The sequence below is a fragment of the Pseudopodoces humilis genome, chromosome 27 (genome assembly GCF_049639895.1).
Source record: "Pseudopodoces humilis isolate 2021_Gansu_Grassland_sample_001 chromosome 27, ASM4963989v1, whole genome shotgun sequence".
NCBI classification, from domain to species: domain Eukaryota; kingdom Metazoa; phylum Chordata; class Aves; order Passeriformes; family Paridae; genus Pseudopodoces; species Pseudopodoces humilis.
In genome coordinates this window covers 1268729-1283439 of record NC_142226.1, presented here as the reverse complement: position 1 = coordinate 1283439, position 14711 = coordinate 1268729, and the positions used below count along the sequence as shown (strand labels likewise).

The following is a 14711-nucleotide window of genomic DNA, read 5'->3' as shown; positions in this document are numbered from 1 at the left end:
ATGTCCAGGTGTTTTTGGGAGTCTGAGAGCAGGTTCAGCCCCTCCTGGAGATCCCTCAGCGCTGTCACCAGCTAGCTCTTTGGTGCTGACTGCAGCAAAAAGCACCACGGGCTGGGGCTGCTTTCCTTGGCTCTCGCTTCGGGATGACGGAGGAGCTTGAACCAAAGCCCACTGAAGAAGAGGTTGGCATTCCTTGAATTCCCAGGCATTCCAGGGTCCTCCATGAGCTCCTCACAGCCTGTGCTGTCTGCCTGGGGGATAATCCCTCTGAATCTTCTCATTTCACTCCTGCTCTGTGGTGGAGCATCCTGCATCCCTCAAAGATTGTTGCATCCCAGGAGTTGGTAGGAGAGGTGGTTAGTGGGATTCCCTGGAATTCCTTAAACCCCTGTTTAAGGAATGCTCTTTATGAGTTTACATACCCCAGTTTTAATTACATCATCCGAGTTATGTCACCCTTTTGTCCCGCCCCTGAGTGATGTCATCCCTGTTCTCCACTCCAGTTCGAGAATGTTCCCTGCTTCTCTCTTCCCCATTGGTTCCCTGTCACTCTGCCCCTGGGCCCTGGTTGGTTGCTACCCTTTGGCCCCGCCTTTGTACCGCCCCTTTGCCCTCAACCCATTGGCCCCCGGTGCTGATGCTCCGCCCTCCCCTGGTTATAGAAAGCCCTGGAGTCTCCTTTGCTCTTGGTTCTTTGTCCCTGGTTCCCTTCCGGTGAGAATATCTGGGAATTCACTGGGAATTCTACACAAAGACCCCCTCCTGATCTGGATCCAAACCTGCCAAACATCAAGGGTGGCTTTGTCATAATGGCCTTGGAGGTGCCAAGGTGACAGCTGGGGACAGACCGAGGTTCAGGTCACACCAGGTGAGGTGCAGAGGTCACAGAGCCAGCACATGCTGGGCAGTCCTCGTGTCTGAGGTTGTTGCTGGGCAGCATCCTCAGCCTCTTCACTCCTTGTGCTTGATGTCCCACGTACAGAGCGACCCCTCTGAGTCCAGGACCAGTATTCCAGGGGAATTTGGATCCTCTTTCCAGGTGAATTTGGATCTCCTTTCCAGGGGAATTTGGATCCTCTTTCCAGGGGAATTTGGATCCTCTTTCCAGGTGGAGAAAGGAAGGAAGCTTGTTTCTAAGCTCGTGAATTTACACAGGAATAACAGTTGTACTGGTGGTTCCACCAAGAACAAGAGTGACGCCTGAGTTCCCACCAAAACCCACTATAAATCCCCACAGGTTTCTGGGAATCCCAGTCCTTTTCATCTGAGGAGATTGTGAGAATAAAACCCCGGCATTTTCACAATAACTAATATATTTTCTCCTTTAAAAATGTCAATTTTCAAATCAGGTTTGGAACGCCCATCCCCAGAGGTGTCCAAGGAATTCCTGGAGGTGGCCCTCAGAGCTCTGGGCTCAGGACAAGGTGGGCATCGGGCACAGGGTAGATTTGATGGTCTTAGGGGTCTTTTCCGACTTCAGGGCTCCTGGAATTCTGCAATTTCGTGATTCTGGGATGGCTGCTCTGCACTGGCAGTGTCTGAAGGCTGCTCTTTTTCCATTTCCCACAGCTGGGAATGCCAGTGCAGGGAGCGCCTGGAGCTGATTTTATGGGATTGGATGGGAGCCGGCCTGAAGGACTCAAAAACCATTTGCAGCAGCTTGGAAAGGCACTGGCAGTGATTCTGTCCCCATTTTTCCTCCATCAACCAGGGAAATTGCTTCCCTGCTCAATATCAGTGACAAAGCACCGATGTCCTCATGTCCCTGCAGTCTGAATTATGGAAGTGACAGGAATGTGAAATTATTCTGGGCCAAGGCTTTGCCCACAGGCAAAGTGGGGCCAAGCAAGATTATTTCCAGCTTTTGGCATGATTTGGAATCACTTCTTGAGCACCAAAGCAAAATATGACTCTTTAGTAGATGATTTGTTTGGTTTCTTTTAATTTTAAAAAGTGAAAAAATTAGGCTTGAGGTATGGCGACATTTCTGGGTGAATTGTTTTTTCAGCTTTTACCAGGTGAAAAACCTGTGTGGAAGGGTTTGAACGTTAAATTTCCATCCTGAAAAAGCAAAGCAGACAGGGCTGGGGAAGGAGGTGATGGGGAAAGAGGATTATTTGCCCTATTTCTGCATCAGCGCTGCCAAATTCCTGGGCTGTTATGTAATTAGCACATTCTCCCGGTGCTCCAATCATGACAGCACGTGCCTTCCTGCCATTCCCCAGGCACTGGTGCAGGCTTTTATCCATTCAGAACAGGTTTAAAATCTGTAACTTAAAAAGTTTTGTTGAGAAATAGGGCGGGAGGGCAGAAGGGGGAAGAAAGTTAGTGATTTCTGTTGTTGATGCCGTTTCCAGGTGCGATTTCTCCCTCTCAAGCTCCATTTCTAGATGAGATTTCTCCCACTCCCTAATGACTTTCTGGATGCTCCCGCTCGGTTGCAGCCCAAAATTGTGGTTTGTGGTGTGCGAGTGTCCAGTAGGATCCAAGTTTTTTGGGGGTTTTTTTTGGACACCTAAAACGCTGCCAAGATACCACCCCTGCCTCAGGATCTTGCAGATATTTTTTACAGATATTACACTCTATTTCTTGCCTGAATCACCCACCCAGAAGAAGAGATATGCAAACAACTTCCTGCCAGCCCTTCCCATTTTTCCTGGTAGCTTCAGGTCCCTGGTGCAGGAGATTCCCAGGTGACAGTTCCTGAGGATAACAAAGATAAACATCACCCAGCAATATGAACCAGCCCATCCCGATTCCTCAGCGTCCTCGCCACCTCTCAGGGCGGATTTTGAAATCCCCTTTTCCAAGGATATTTTCACGCTGCTTAATGAGCTCTTATCTCGAGAACTGTAATAAGGTTTCAGGACTTAATCCAGCGAGATTATTTTGGGGAGGGGCAGTTCTTGAGCTTTTTGGTGCCTTGGGGACAGAACATCCAGGGCCAAACCCAGAGACACAACTGGAGGACACCACAAATCAGAACTGAAGTGCTTTGGTCAATATTTTTCATGAGTCACCAGAGGGATAAAGCAGTTTCCCCAAACAGTGGTTTAAAATATATATATACATATAAAAATATCACAATTCTACTTCCTAGAACTGAGTTTTCACTTAAAATTTGGGATTTTTAAGGGAGGGAGGTGGGGTTTGGGCATTGTTTCCAGGGAGCAAGGGACAGGACAAGAGGAAATGGCCCCAAGTTTTGCCAGGGGAGGTTTAGGTTGAATTTTAGGGAAAATTTCTTCATTGAGAAAGTGGTTCAGCCCTGGCACACCTGCTGTGATCTTTCTTCAGGCAGCATTTTCCCCAAAAGTGAGAGGGAAAACCTTCCCCCTCATGCCAGAGATCAGAGGTTTTTGGCTCCAAGCAGAGGGGCAGATCCCCAAACTCTCCCCATCCCCGAGCAATTCCTGAAAGCCCCACATTTATCAGAGATCAGCGGGGGCTGGAAATCCAAGCTCCTTTGTTTAGTCTTGGGGAATGCGCGGCAGGAAAACATCGCCATCCTGTTTTCCAGGCGCTAGCACGCAAATAAGGATGGAGGAAAAATACCGCAGCGTCTCTGACGGGCTGTGATTAATCCTCATTGTGTCCCCCTGCTGCAGAGGGGCCAGGGCTGGCCAGCCCCTGTCCCCCCACTGCCCCAGCCCGGGGGGCACCTGCTGGGCTGATCCCAGGACTGGGGATGAAGAGGATGCTCCAAAATCCTGGGCTGGAAGCACCCACGGAGATAAAAAGTGTAAAAGAGCTGCTGGCACAGGGTGGGTGGGAGAAGGACAGAGCCAGGGAGAAGCTGCTTGTGCTTCTTCCAGTGGAGCCTGGCTCACCTGCCCCGGGCCTGTCCCCTTGCCACTCCTGGCTAGCTCAGCCTGGGAATGGCCAGCTCACCTTGCTTCCCTCCTCCCCGGGCTGTCCTGGTGTGGGAGTATCCCTGAGGCAGCAGGGCTGACAGGTTGCACAAAGCCAGTGGCAGCGCACAGACAGCATCCCCAGGCTGTGACCCGGCACAGAGCACCCCAGGACCTGTCCCAGCTCAGTGCCAGCCCACAGACAGCATCCCCAGGCTGTGACCCGGCACAGAGCACCCCAGGACCTGTCCCAGCTCAGTGCCAGCCCGTCACAGGGGCAGGGAAGGGACTGGCAATGGGCTAAAAGCCTCCTCCTGTGTGGGAGCTGTCAGTGGTCAAATAAGAGATTTTAGGCCTCAGGCGTTAGCTTGGGCCTGTGTGAAACCAAGTCACACAACATTCTCAGACTGGCCTGGAAAGTGTGGCCTGGGAAATCATGAGGAGGAATCCAAGCAGTCCTTGGAGAAGGAAAACAACCTCTGCAGGTGTTGTTTGTCTCCTTGCTGTTTTCTTGCAAGAAACAGTCGAGGGCTGTTGTTCCCAACTATGTGAAACCAACAGTGGTGATATGTTGGTTTCATGACCAATGAGAGTTTTACCTCTTGGATTTGTCTATAAAAGAAGATCAGGAAGAATGAAACTTGCTCTCTTTGCAACCCAGAAGAGAGTCAGTGTGGTGCTCTGCCCTTCCTAATACAGTGCGACACTCCTCAGAGAGGGCAGAGCCTTGAGAGCTCTGGATGAGCCCCAAATGCTCATTCTGTGCAGTTTTCCCAGCACTGCCTGTGTGTGATTTGCAGCAAAAACCTCACCTGACCAGTGCCTGAGCAGTGCAAGGGGTGAGCAGGGACACTGGGACAAGGCTGTCCCTGCCCTTGGGGTCACAGTCTTGTGGCTCTGTCCAGCACAAACGTCTGGCCACAGACTTGCTGTGATGTGCTGCATCTTCCCAAGGAGCAAATCCATGAGGATTTGTTCTGCTGTCGCCCTGCACCTCTTTGGTCTCTGCCACAGCTCAATTTTGGACTTCAGGGACTTTGGGGAGTGGTGGCATTTGAGCCATGGCTGTGCAGTAAGGCCCCAGCCTCGTCCAGGGGTCCTGCCACAGTATCAATGATAAACATCGTCATTAATTATAATAATGGGGGGGTGAATGGCTTTATTCATGTAAAAACAGTTCTGGGCTGTTTGCATTAAGCAGGTACTGTGGTGCCAACGCTGGGGTTGTGCAGGCAGGGCAGGATGCACCACAGTGGGACCAGGGGCTGCTGTTTCCGTGCTGATACAGATCTCTGTGGTCTGAACCTCCTGAGAGCTCCAGGATTTAAACCGTGAAGAAATTAGAAAAAAAGATTCAAACATGTTCACATCCCACAGAGGTCAAAGCCTCAGGTGTGCGCTTGTAGTTGACCTTTCCTGTGCCACCTGCACAGCCCTGGTGGGAATGAGACACCCCAAATCTTCCCAAACGGTCCCCTCCTTCCTGCATGAGGTGATGTGGAAACAGGGGGACAATGCTGCTGCTCTTGCTGGACAGGGCAGATGATGCTAAATCTAACAAAATCAGGGGTTGTCCTGTGCAGGGCCAAGATCTGGACTTGGATGATATTTGTGGGTCCCTTCAGGGAGCTCAGAAGATTCCATTCCATTCCATTCCATTCCATTCCATTCCATTCCATTCCATTCCATTCCATTCCATTCCATCCCATCCCATCCCATCCCATCCCATCCCATCCCATCCCATCCCATCCCATCCCATCCCATCCCATGGATCCCATGGATCCCATCCCATCCCACCTCATCCCATTCTCTCCCATGACGTCTCTAGACCAAAGTCCTGCAGGAGAGCACAGCCCTGGAGGTGAGCTGTGTGTTCTGTGTGCTGGGCTGACCTGCCATGTCACACGGTCCAGGACAGATCCCCTCGGGCTCCCTGTGGGACAGCCGGCACCGATGGCCTCGGCGTGGGAATCTCCAAGTGTCGTTCCGAGGCTGCGCTCCTTGGCAAGGTCAGATGACATAATTACAGTGGTCCCTCCTGACCTTGCAATCTCCAAACCCTCATAATTTGTAATCAGGATACAAATTATTTGCCTTGTGAGCTGAGGAAGGAAGTCTTCTGCATCACCTATCTGCTCCCAAACATCCGCTATTGCACAACTGCTCCGGGCAAGGGCAGGGCTTCCACTGCAGCCTCCAGCTCAGCCGCAGCCACCGGGAGCTTTGGCCAGCCTGGCTGCTCCAATCCATCCTGCTCCAATCCATCCTGCTCCAATCCATCCTGCTCCAATCCATCCTGCTCCAATCCAGCCTTCCCCAATCCATCCTGCTCCAATCCATCCTGCTCCAATCCAGCCTGCTCCAATCCATCCTGGCTGCTCCAATCCATCCTGGCTGCTCCAATCCATCCTGCTCCAATCCAGCCTTTCCCAATCCATCCTGCTCCAATCCATCCTGGCTGCTCCAATCCATCCTGCTGCGATCCAGCCTTTCCCAATCCATCCTGCTCCAACCCATCCTGGCTGCTCCAATCCATCCTGCTCCAATCCAGCCTTCCCCAATCCATCCTGCTCCAATCCAGCCTTCCCCAATCCATCCTGCTCCAATCCATCCTGCTCCAATCCATCCTGCTCCAATCCAGCCTTTCCCAATCCATCCTGCTCCAATCCAGCCTTCCCCAATCCATCCTGCTCCAATCCAGCCTGCTCCAATCCAGCCTGCTCCAATCCATCCTGGCTGCTCCAATCCATCCTGGCTGCTCCAATCCATCCTGCTCCAATCCAGCCTTTCCCAATCCATCCTGCTCCAATCCAGCCTGCTCCAATCCATCCTGGCTGCTCCAATCCATCCTGCTGCGATCCAGCCTTTCCCAATCCATCCTGCTCCAACCCATCCTGCTCTAATCCATCCTGCTCCAATCCAGCCTTCCCCAATCCATCCTGCTCCAATCCAGCCTTCCCCAATCCATCCTGCTCCAATCCATCCTGCTCCAACCCATCCTGCTCCAATCCATCCTGCTCCAATCCATCCCACTCCAATCCAGCCTTTCCCAATCCATCCCACTCCAATCCATCCTGCCCCAATCCATCCTGCCCCAATCCATCCTTCTCCAATCCAGCCTTCCCAAATCCATCCAGCTCCTCTGGTCCATCCTGGCTGCCCCAGTCCAGCCTGGCTGACCCCACCACACTCTCAGTGATGAGGATAAACATTGCATTTGGGGAAGAAATCCATGTTGTGTAGGTTACCACAATTCCAGTATTGTTGGCTCCTCCTGGATTAAAAACAGTTGAGGAGACTCAAAATTGAGCTAAAACATTTATTTTCTCTCTAAAATTAGCAACTTCATTTTTCAAATTATTTTCTTCCCACAGAGAGTCAGTTCACATTTACCTAAAGGGCTGCAAAGGCTTTGACCACTGTGTCCCCTGTCCTGTGTCCTTCAGCTCTGTAAAATGAAGATATCTGGGGGAATGGGGTCTTTGCCACATCCCAAATTTATTTAATTTAATTAAATAAAATTTATTTAATTACTTAATTAAATAAATAAATAAATTTAAATAAATAAATTTAAATAAATAAATTTATCCTATATATCCCCAGAAAATTGATTTTAAATCACCCTGATAACAACCTGGCAGAGGTAGAAAACACAAGTCCTGCCCTTGGCTCTCTGCTGGGCAGTGTGAGGAGGCAGAAGGGCTTCAGCCAGGGAAGGAATTGTGATTTCATCTCGGAGCAGAGTGGAGCAGACAGGTCAGCAGCGGGCAGGAGCTGCAGTGCCCTGAGGGTGTCCCCAGGACATGATTAAAGGAGGTTTTAGCAGAGCTCAGCTCTCCCATTCCCTTGGGCGCCAAGAGAGGCATCTCCAGGGGCCCAGTGACCCCATGGTCATGTCTGGAGTAGGGGGCCAAGCTGTCAACCTGCTCGGCAAGCTTTGGACAAGCCGCCCAAGCCTGCTCCTCCAGGCCAGCCCAGAAACAGGGAATTGTACCTGGAGGGGTTAAATCCACGATTTCCTCACTCCCCAGTGCATGTGCTGCTCGGAGGAAATGCACTTCTGCAGCCTTGCCTCGCTGCCCTCCGCGCCCCTGGGCAGCGGTGGCAGCATTAGTCAGCAGCGCTCCTGGGGGCACTTCCAGCCTGGAAAATGCACTGTACAAAATATTTGTGTGGAGCAGGAAAACGCTGCATTCCTGGGATGACAATGGCCTGGTGTCACCGTCTGTGGCCGCAGCCGTGACTCAGGCTGGGGCTGGGGAGGGACAGCAGTGCTGGGCTGGCAGCTCCAAAGGAAACACAGGGCTATTGTTTGGATTTGCTTCTTTTCCAAAGGGTCCCTGGCACAGGGAATGCTCCTCCTGTGGGTACAAGGGATTAGCACAGGGCAGGGATGGACGCGCTCCTGTGCGTGTCTGGGTCACTGCTGCTTCCCAAAGCCCTGATCCCGGGAATCTGCAGCGTCTGCCCCCAGGCCTTACTCAGATCCGAATGATGAGCTGCGAGAAGCACATTCCACCCAAGCCTGCAAAACTGGGAAGTCCCTGTACATCCTTCTTTTCCCACTCCCAGCCCGCGGAGGATGCTGATGCGTGTGGGTCCTGCACATCCCGGGCTGCGGCAGGGCTGGCTGTGCCTGGCCAGGCTTAGCAAGGCTGAGCTTAGTGAGGCTGAGCTCAGGCTCTGCTGCAAACCCCTGGGTGGGCTGCAGGATGGCAAAGATCCCACTGGGAGAATGGGATGGGATCCATGGGATGGGATCCATGGGATGGGATCCATGGGATCCAAGGGATGGGATCCATGGGATCCATGGGATGGGATGGGATCCGTGGGATGGGATCCGTGGGATGGGATAGGATCCATGGGATGGGATGGGATGGGATCCATGGGATGGGATGGGATGGGATGGGATGGGATGGGATGGGATGGGATGGGATGGGATGGGATGGGATGGGATCCATGGGATGGGATGGTATATCAATGAACTCCTACAAAGAACAAGCCTTAGCAGAGAGGGCAGCAGACACTGCAGGGAAAGCAACTAACTGGGGGGAAAATGGTCAGAATCTGCATATTTTACAGCTGTTGGACTCTGAAGGACCAGCACCCTCCAGAGCTGTGTCTGTTTCTAGCACTTTGTCCACACAATACTTTCATCTCTCCTCAGTTCCTTGGGCTTGCAGGACAGGCGTGAGTGGAACCCTCAGAAATGCCCGGGGCACAGCAGGCTGCCCGCTGCCACCAGGAAAATCGTGATGGGTGGCAGGACGGGGACAAGAAATGTCCAATTTGGCTGATTGCTGTGGCTGGTCCATGAACTCCTGTCCCAGCCCTGGGCAGGCCACAGGTGCCCAGGCTAAAAAATGTGAGACCTCTCCTGGCACTGGGCACAGCAGTGGTTTCTTCACTGACTTCTGCAGGGGAGAGAAACGGGAATTTTCCTGACTTTCCTTATTTTCCTATATGAATGGGGTGTTTGTGTGCTGCGCTGGGAACTGTTGGAAGGAGAGGGTGTGGATGGAGCTGGATTGGGGCACTGGAGGAAAACATCTTTCTCCTTCACTGGCAGTTCCTTCCCCTGTCTGCCAGGCAGGAAATTAAGGAAACCTTTGAAAGCTCTGCAGAGCATTAACTTAGAGAGTCCAGGACACCGAGATGAAAGATCCTCACCCCATCTCTGCCACTGGGACAAACTTCTCGATCCTCACCTTAGTGCTGTGCAAGACAGAGGAGGAGGAATGAGACGTTCTGTCAGCGTGGAAGAGGCAGGAAGACGCTTCTTCTGTGCCCTGGCAGGACCTGGGTGCCATGTCCAGGGAAATCCGTGTGTTCCCTGGCAGGACCTGGCACTGAGGGAGGTGCTGGCCTTTACTCCCTGCCGAGGACAGTGCTGAGGTGACAGCTCCCATCTTCCCTCTGCTGCAAGGCTCATTCCAGCCCATTTTTCCATGCTCAGAGGGACTTCTGGTTTTCCACTTGTACCCCAGGACCTGCAGCTCCCTTCCCACAAGGGGCGAGGGCAAACTTTTTCTTTTAGGGCCTTGAGCTGATGACCTGCTGTCAGGCTGAGGTCTGCTGGAAGCGCCTCTCCCCTCACCCTCAGAAGGGCCTTCTGGATCAAGGGGTCTGTGCCAACTCATTCTGCTTCCTCAGAGAAAATTAGATGGGAAATATTCCCAGCAGAAGGTGTCAGTGAAATCCAGAAAGGAAAGGAAAGAGGCTGAGGTTAGACCAGGAGTGCTGAGGGCAGGCGGTGTGTGGAGGTGCAAACACACAGAACTTGAGAGCAGCTCACAGCCAGCCAAGCAAAAGCCTTGGAAAGCAGTCAGGAGCTCACCACTCCTCCAGCTACGTTACAAATGACACTTTCAGGATTGTACCCGTGACTTCTGTTGATGCAGATTTGTCTCTTCCTCAAAACCATCTTCGTCTTGCTGTGGATTTCCACTCTGAGCTCACCCCAGATCTCAGGCAGAGCTCTTCACAAACCACAAGTGATTTATTCCTGGCTGTTCAACACAGGAAAGCAAGGGCCTGGTGTATCCTGAGAAGCGCAGTCAGAGAGATTCCAGAGCTTGACAAGTCTGCAGAAAAATGAGGGGAAATGCCCAGGTTTGCACAGATTAATGATTGTCCCTGCGGAGCCTGGAGCGTGCTCTGGTTCAGCACTGGCAGGGGCAGGGCTGAGGCTGGGCTGGAGCTGCTGTGCTGAGCTGGGCACTGGGGCATCTCTGGCTCGGGGAGTGCTGCAGGCAGGGGCTCCTTGGATTCTCCTTGGTCCAGGGTGTCCATCCCACCATCCAGGGTGTCCCTCGGAGCCGTTCACCTGGACTGCTGTTCCAGGGACCTTCAGCACATTTCTCTGGGGAATCCAGGCTCGGGCAGAGCAGCACAGCCTGGCTCTGCAGGCACCTTTGGCATGGTGGGATCTGAATTCCTGCCTCTTTCCCCGTGTCCCTGTTCTCTGCCAGCCCCACAGACAGGCGTTGCCTCCCTTGATGAAGCTCTGTGGCTTCTCTGGGGTCCCTGGCTCTCCTACAGACCCCGAGACTCCAGATATTGAAACCATCACCCCCCACCCACCCAGCAGTCACTGACCCTGCCCCTCAGCCCGGTTGGGCCCTGCCAGGAGATGCTGCTGGAAGTTTTTCCTCTAGTATTTCTCTTGGCCTGAGGTTGAAGGGCAGGAGACCCAGCAGAAGGTCGAACAGACCCAAAGTGCCCAAGAGAGAAAGGGAGAGCGCAGCTGTGCTGAGCTTCTGGGCTCCTTTAACCCCACCTACGATTCCAGAGGAAATAAAAGTGCTCTGCAAATCTTCTCTTGAGGTCCTGTGAGGTGACGAGGCCCTGGAACAGGGAAACCGTGGCTGCTCCATCCCTGGAAGTGTCCTAGGCCAGGCTGGACGGGGCTTGGAGCCACCTGGGACAGTGGAAGGTGTTCCTGGGAATGGAAAAAGATGAGCTCCCAACCCAACCCAACCCAACCCAACCCAACCCAACCCAACCAAACCCAGCCCAACCCATCCCAACCCAACCCAACCCAGCCCAACCCAACCCAACCCAACCCAACGCAACCCAACCCATCCCAACCCAACCCGACCCAACCCAGCCCAACCCAACCCAGCCCAACCCAACCCAACCCAACCCATCCCAACCCAACCCAACCCAGCCCAACCCAACCCAGCCCAACCCAGCCCAACCCAACCCAGCCCAACCCAACACAACCCAGCCCAACCCAACCCAACCCAACCCAGCCCAACCCAGCCCAGCCCAGCCCAACCCAGCCCAACCCAGCCCAGCCCAACCCAACTCAACCCAACCCAGCCCAACCCAGCCCAGCCCAACCCAGCCCAACCCAACCCAGCCCAACCCAGCCCACCCCAACCCAACTCACCCCAACCCAGCCCAACCCAGCCCAGCCCAACCCAGCCCAGCCCAACCCAGCCCAGCCCAGCCCAACCCAGCCCAACCCAGTCCAGCCCAGACCAACCCAGCCCAGCCCAGCCCAACCCAACCCAACCCAGCCCAACCCAGGCCAGCCCAGCCCAACCCAACCCAGCCCAACCCAACCCAGCCCAATCCAACCCAACCTAACCCAGCCCAACCCAACCCAACCCATTCCATGATTCTGTGATTTTTCAAATCCTGAATGGAAGCTCTGTCCCGAAACCAGGGCAACTCTGGAAGAGAAACCAGGCTGCAGTTTGGGAATGTTTTCTGAGCAAGGCCACAACAATAACATTTTATCTTGAGCAGGTGCTGAAGCATCCCCTGGCTGGGCCCTGTGCTGTGCCCAGGGGCAGGGGAAGTGCTCCAGGGTGGGATTTGTGCCCTGGCTGGGGCAGTGGGGCACAGGGCACCATTGGTAGGGGACAGCTGGACAAAACTCCCAGATTTGGGGGCTGTTCTGCAGCCCCAGAGCTCCAGGATCAGGAGTTTCCCACCTTGGAGAGTCCCTCAGATGACAAATTGGTTCATTTATCCATTGCACCCTTCTGTCTGTGTCTGGGACGATCCTCTGCCACCTGGGAATGCACATCCTCCTTCTCTAGGCCAGGCTGAGGATGAATTCTCCAGCCTCATCCTCACCTGAGCCCTCTCCAGGTGCTCGTGGTGGGGCTGAGTGTCCCCAGGCCGTGTGGCTCTGTCACCGTGGCAGTTCCCACACAGAGCCGCTCTCCCTGCCTCTCCTCCCCATGGATTGGAGGGGCCTGACCACAAAAACCCATTTCTGTCCCTTCACAGTCCCTTCTACCCCGTTTTCACATCCTGGACACCACACCTGGCTGAGCTGTGGGATCTTCTCTCTCCGCTTGCTGACCCTGCAGAGGAGCTTTGGCTCCCTCCCTCCCATCTCTGTGCTCATCCTGCGATTTCCCACCTGAGGAGGCCTCAAAGATGAGAAGTTTGGGTTCCATCCAATTCCTCTTGACCCTCAGCAAGCTGGCTGTACTCTCTCAGAGCAAGGAACCAGAGGTGGAGGGAACGCCTTTGGCCAAACCCCACTATTTCATATTTTAATTTTTCTTTATTTTATCTCCCAGGTTTAATTAGTGCGGTTGGTCTGGAAAATTTGGCTTTCTGTGATAAAAGACCTCTCTAATGAGAGAGACCATAATCATGATTGAAAAACCTCCTGAAGTGGGTGCTGATCTGTGAGTTACCCTACGAGTGTTCCTATGCCAGTGTGTTCACGCATATAAATCTGTTTACTAAACAGTTTTAACTGCTCTAAACACAGCCTGCAGTTATCTTATCTGCCTGACAAAAACAAACAGATGCACCCAAACACCCAAACACTCCTGGATGAGGAGTTCCTTATCAGCCCTACTTCCCCCGCCGGCCCAGTTAAACCCTCAGTCATTCCTTCGTTCATTTTTAGGAGCACCAAGCAACATTTCGTATCAGCAGGGTTTTGATCTTGGGAAGCTGCAGCTCCCTGATGGTTTGTTTTCTTTCTGCATCCTGCAAATGCATCCATCCCTTCAGCTTTGTCACTGCTTTCCCACCTCCATTAATTAGCACCTCTTTTCCTACATCTCCCTCCTGGATAACTCGTTCAAAGCATTAGGAGAGGAAAAAAAACCTAAAAAGAGAAATTATCCGAAGCCTGGCGGCATTTTTGCTTTTTGTGTGTTTCCTCAAGGAAGGAAACAAAAGGGATAAAGTCCCAGGACATCCCTGGTTCTGAGCTCCCTGCTCCATGCCCCAGTTGTGGTAAAGCTCCTAAAATTCCCAGACCTTTGGGAGAAGCGCCGATGCTGTTCCCTGCCTGCTCCAGGTGAGGAGAAGCAGGTCTGGATGTCCACCCTGAGTGCTCAGTGACAGTGGGACACCACATCCAACCCCTGGGGAGCTGCTTCAGGCACAGAGGGCACCTTTCCCTGCATCCCTGAGCCCAGGGGCACCAGCACAGGTATCTCCTGGTGTCTGGAAGTGTCAGGAGCTCGGGAAGGACCTGCTGGGGACACCACAGAGTCAGGATCAGGCTTGACCTTCCCCTACCAGACCTTTTTCTGAGGCTCCCTCCCTCTCTCCAGAATTCCCACCCTGCTCAGAGGGGCTCTGTGGATTTTCCAGGCCAAGCCAGCCCAGCACACTCCAGGTGCAAAACAACCCCCTGCCATGAGCAGTGTTCCCACAGGGAACTGATCCCCAGCGCAAGGGAGCCCTGCAGGAGGTGGGAACCCAAAGCACTCTGTGATTCCCTGAGTCCAGCAGAGCTGGGACAGCATCCTTGGCTTGGGCATGTGGGAATTCCTGAGCTTCATCCCTGATTAAGAAACTTTCTTTTCCAGCTAGCAGCACTAAGAGGACCCTGCACCACCTCCCTCTGCCTCCCCACTGAAACAATCCCTAACTTTATCCCCAAATCCTGCATCCCTGGACATTTTTGATCCACCTTTTCCTGACGCCGTAGCTGCCCCAGGGGCATTGTCACAGCTGAGTGTCCATCAGCCCAACTTCCAGGGGGCTCTAAGTGAAGGTAAAGTTCATCCCACAAATCAAATCTGGCTAAAATAAGAAACAGGCTGAATCCTCACTGAGATCTCTGCCAAATCAGCTGTGCACTTCAGGGAGAGCCATTGGGACTGGGACTCCCAAAGGATTCAGATCTCCTTGGAAGTCAAGAACTTGGAATCCACCGAGAGCACAGAGCTGATTTTGTTTATTCTCCCGTCTTTCCATCCCCTGAAGTGGGGCCATCCCAGCAGCACCGGCCCTGCTCATTCCTCGCCAGGAAAGCATGGCCCAGGGAACAATTGATAGCAGGGTCTTGCAACACCCCGGTTCTCCTCGGAGGTCTTCCACTGAAGGAACAAACAGGCCCAACCCTGCTCTGTTCTGGAGGTCTGATAA

General features: G+C 53.2%; 1 long non-coding RNA gene across 1 annotated transcript; it reads left to right on the top strand.

The window, feature by feature from the left end:
* The first annotated feature begins 714 nt into the window (after positions 1–714).
* Positions 715–3081, top strand: LOC148182523 (uncharacterized). Its single transcript, XR_015774606.1, has 3 exons — positions 715–868; positions 1350–1424; positions 1570–3081. It is a non-coding gene; the product is annotated as an uncharacterized LOC148182523 (long non-coding RNA).
* The last annotated feature ends 11630 nt before the right edge of the window (positions 3082–14711 follow it).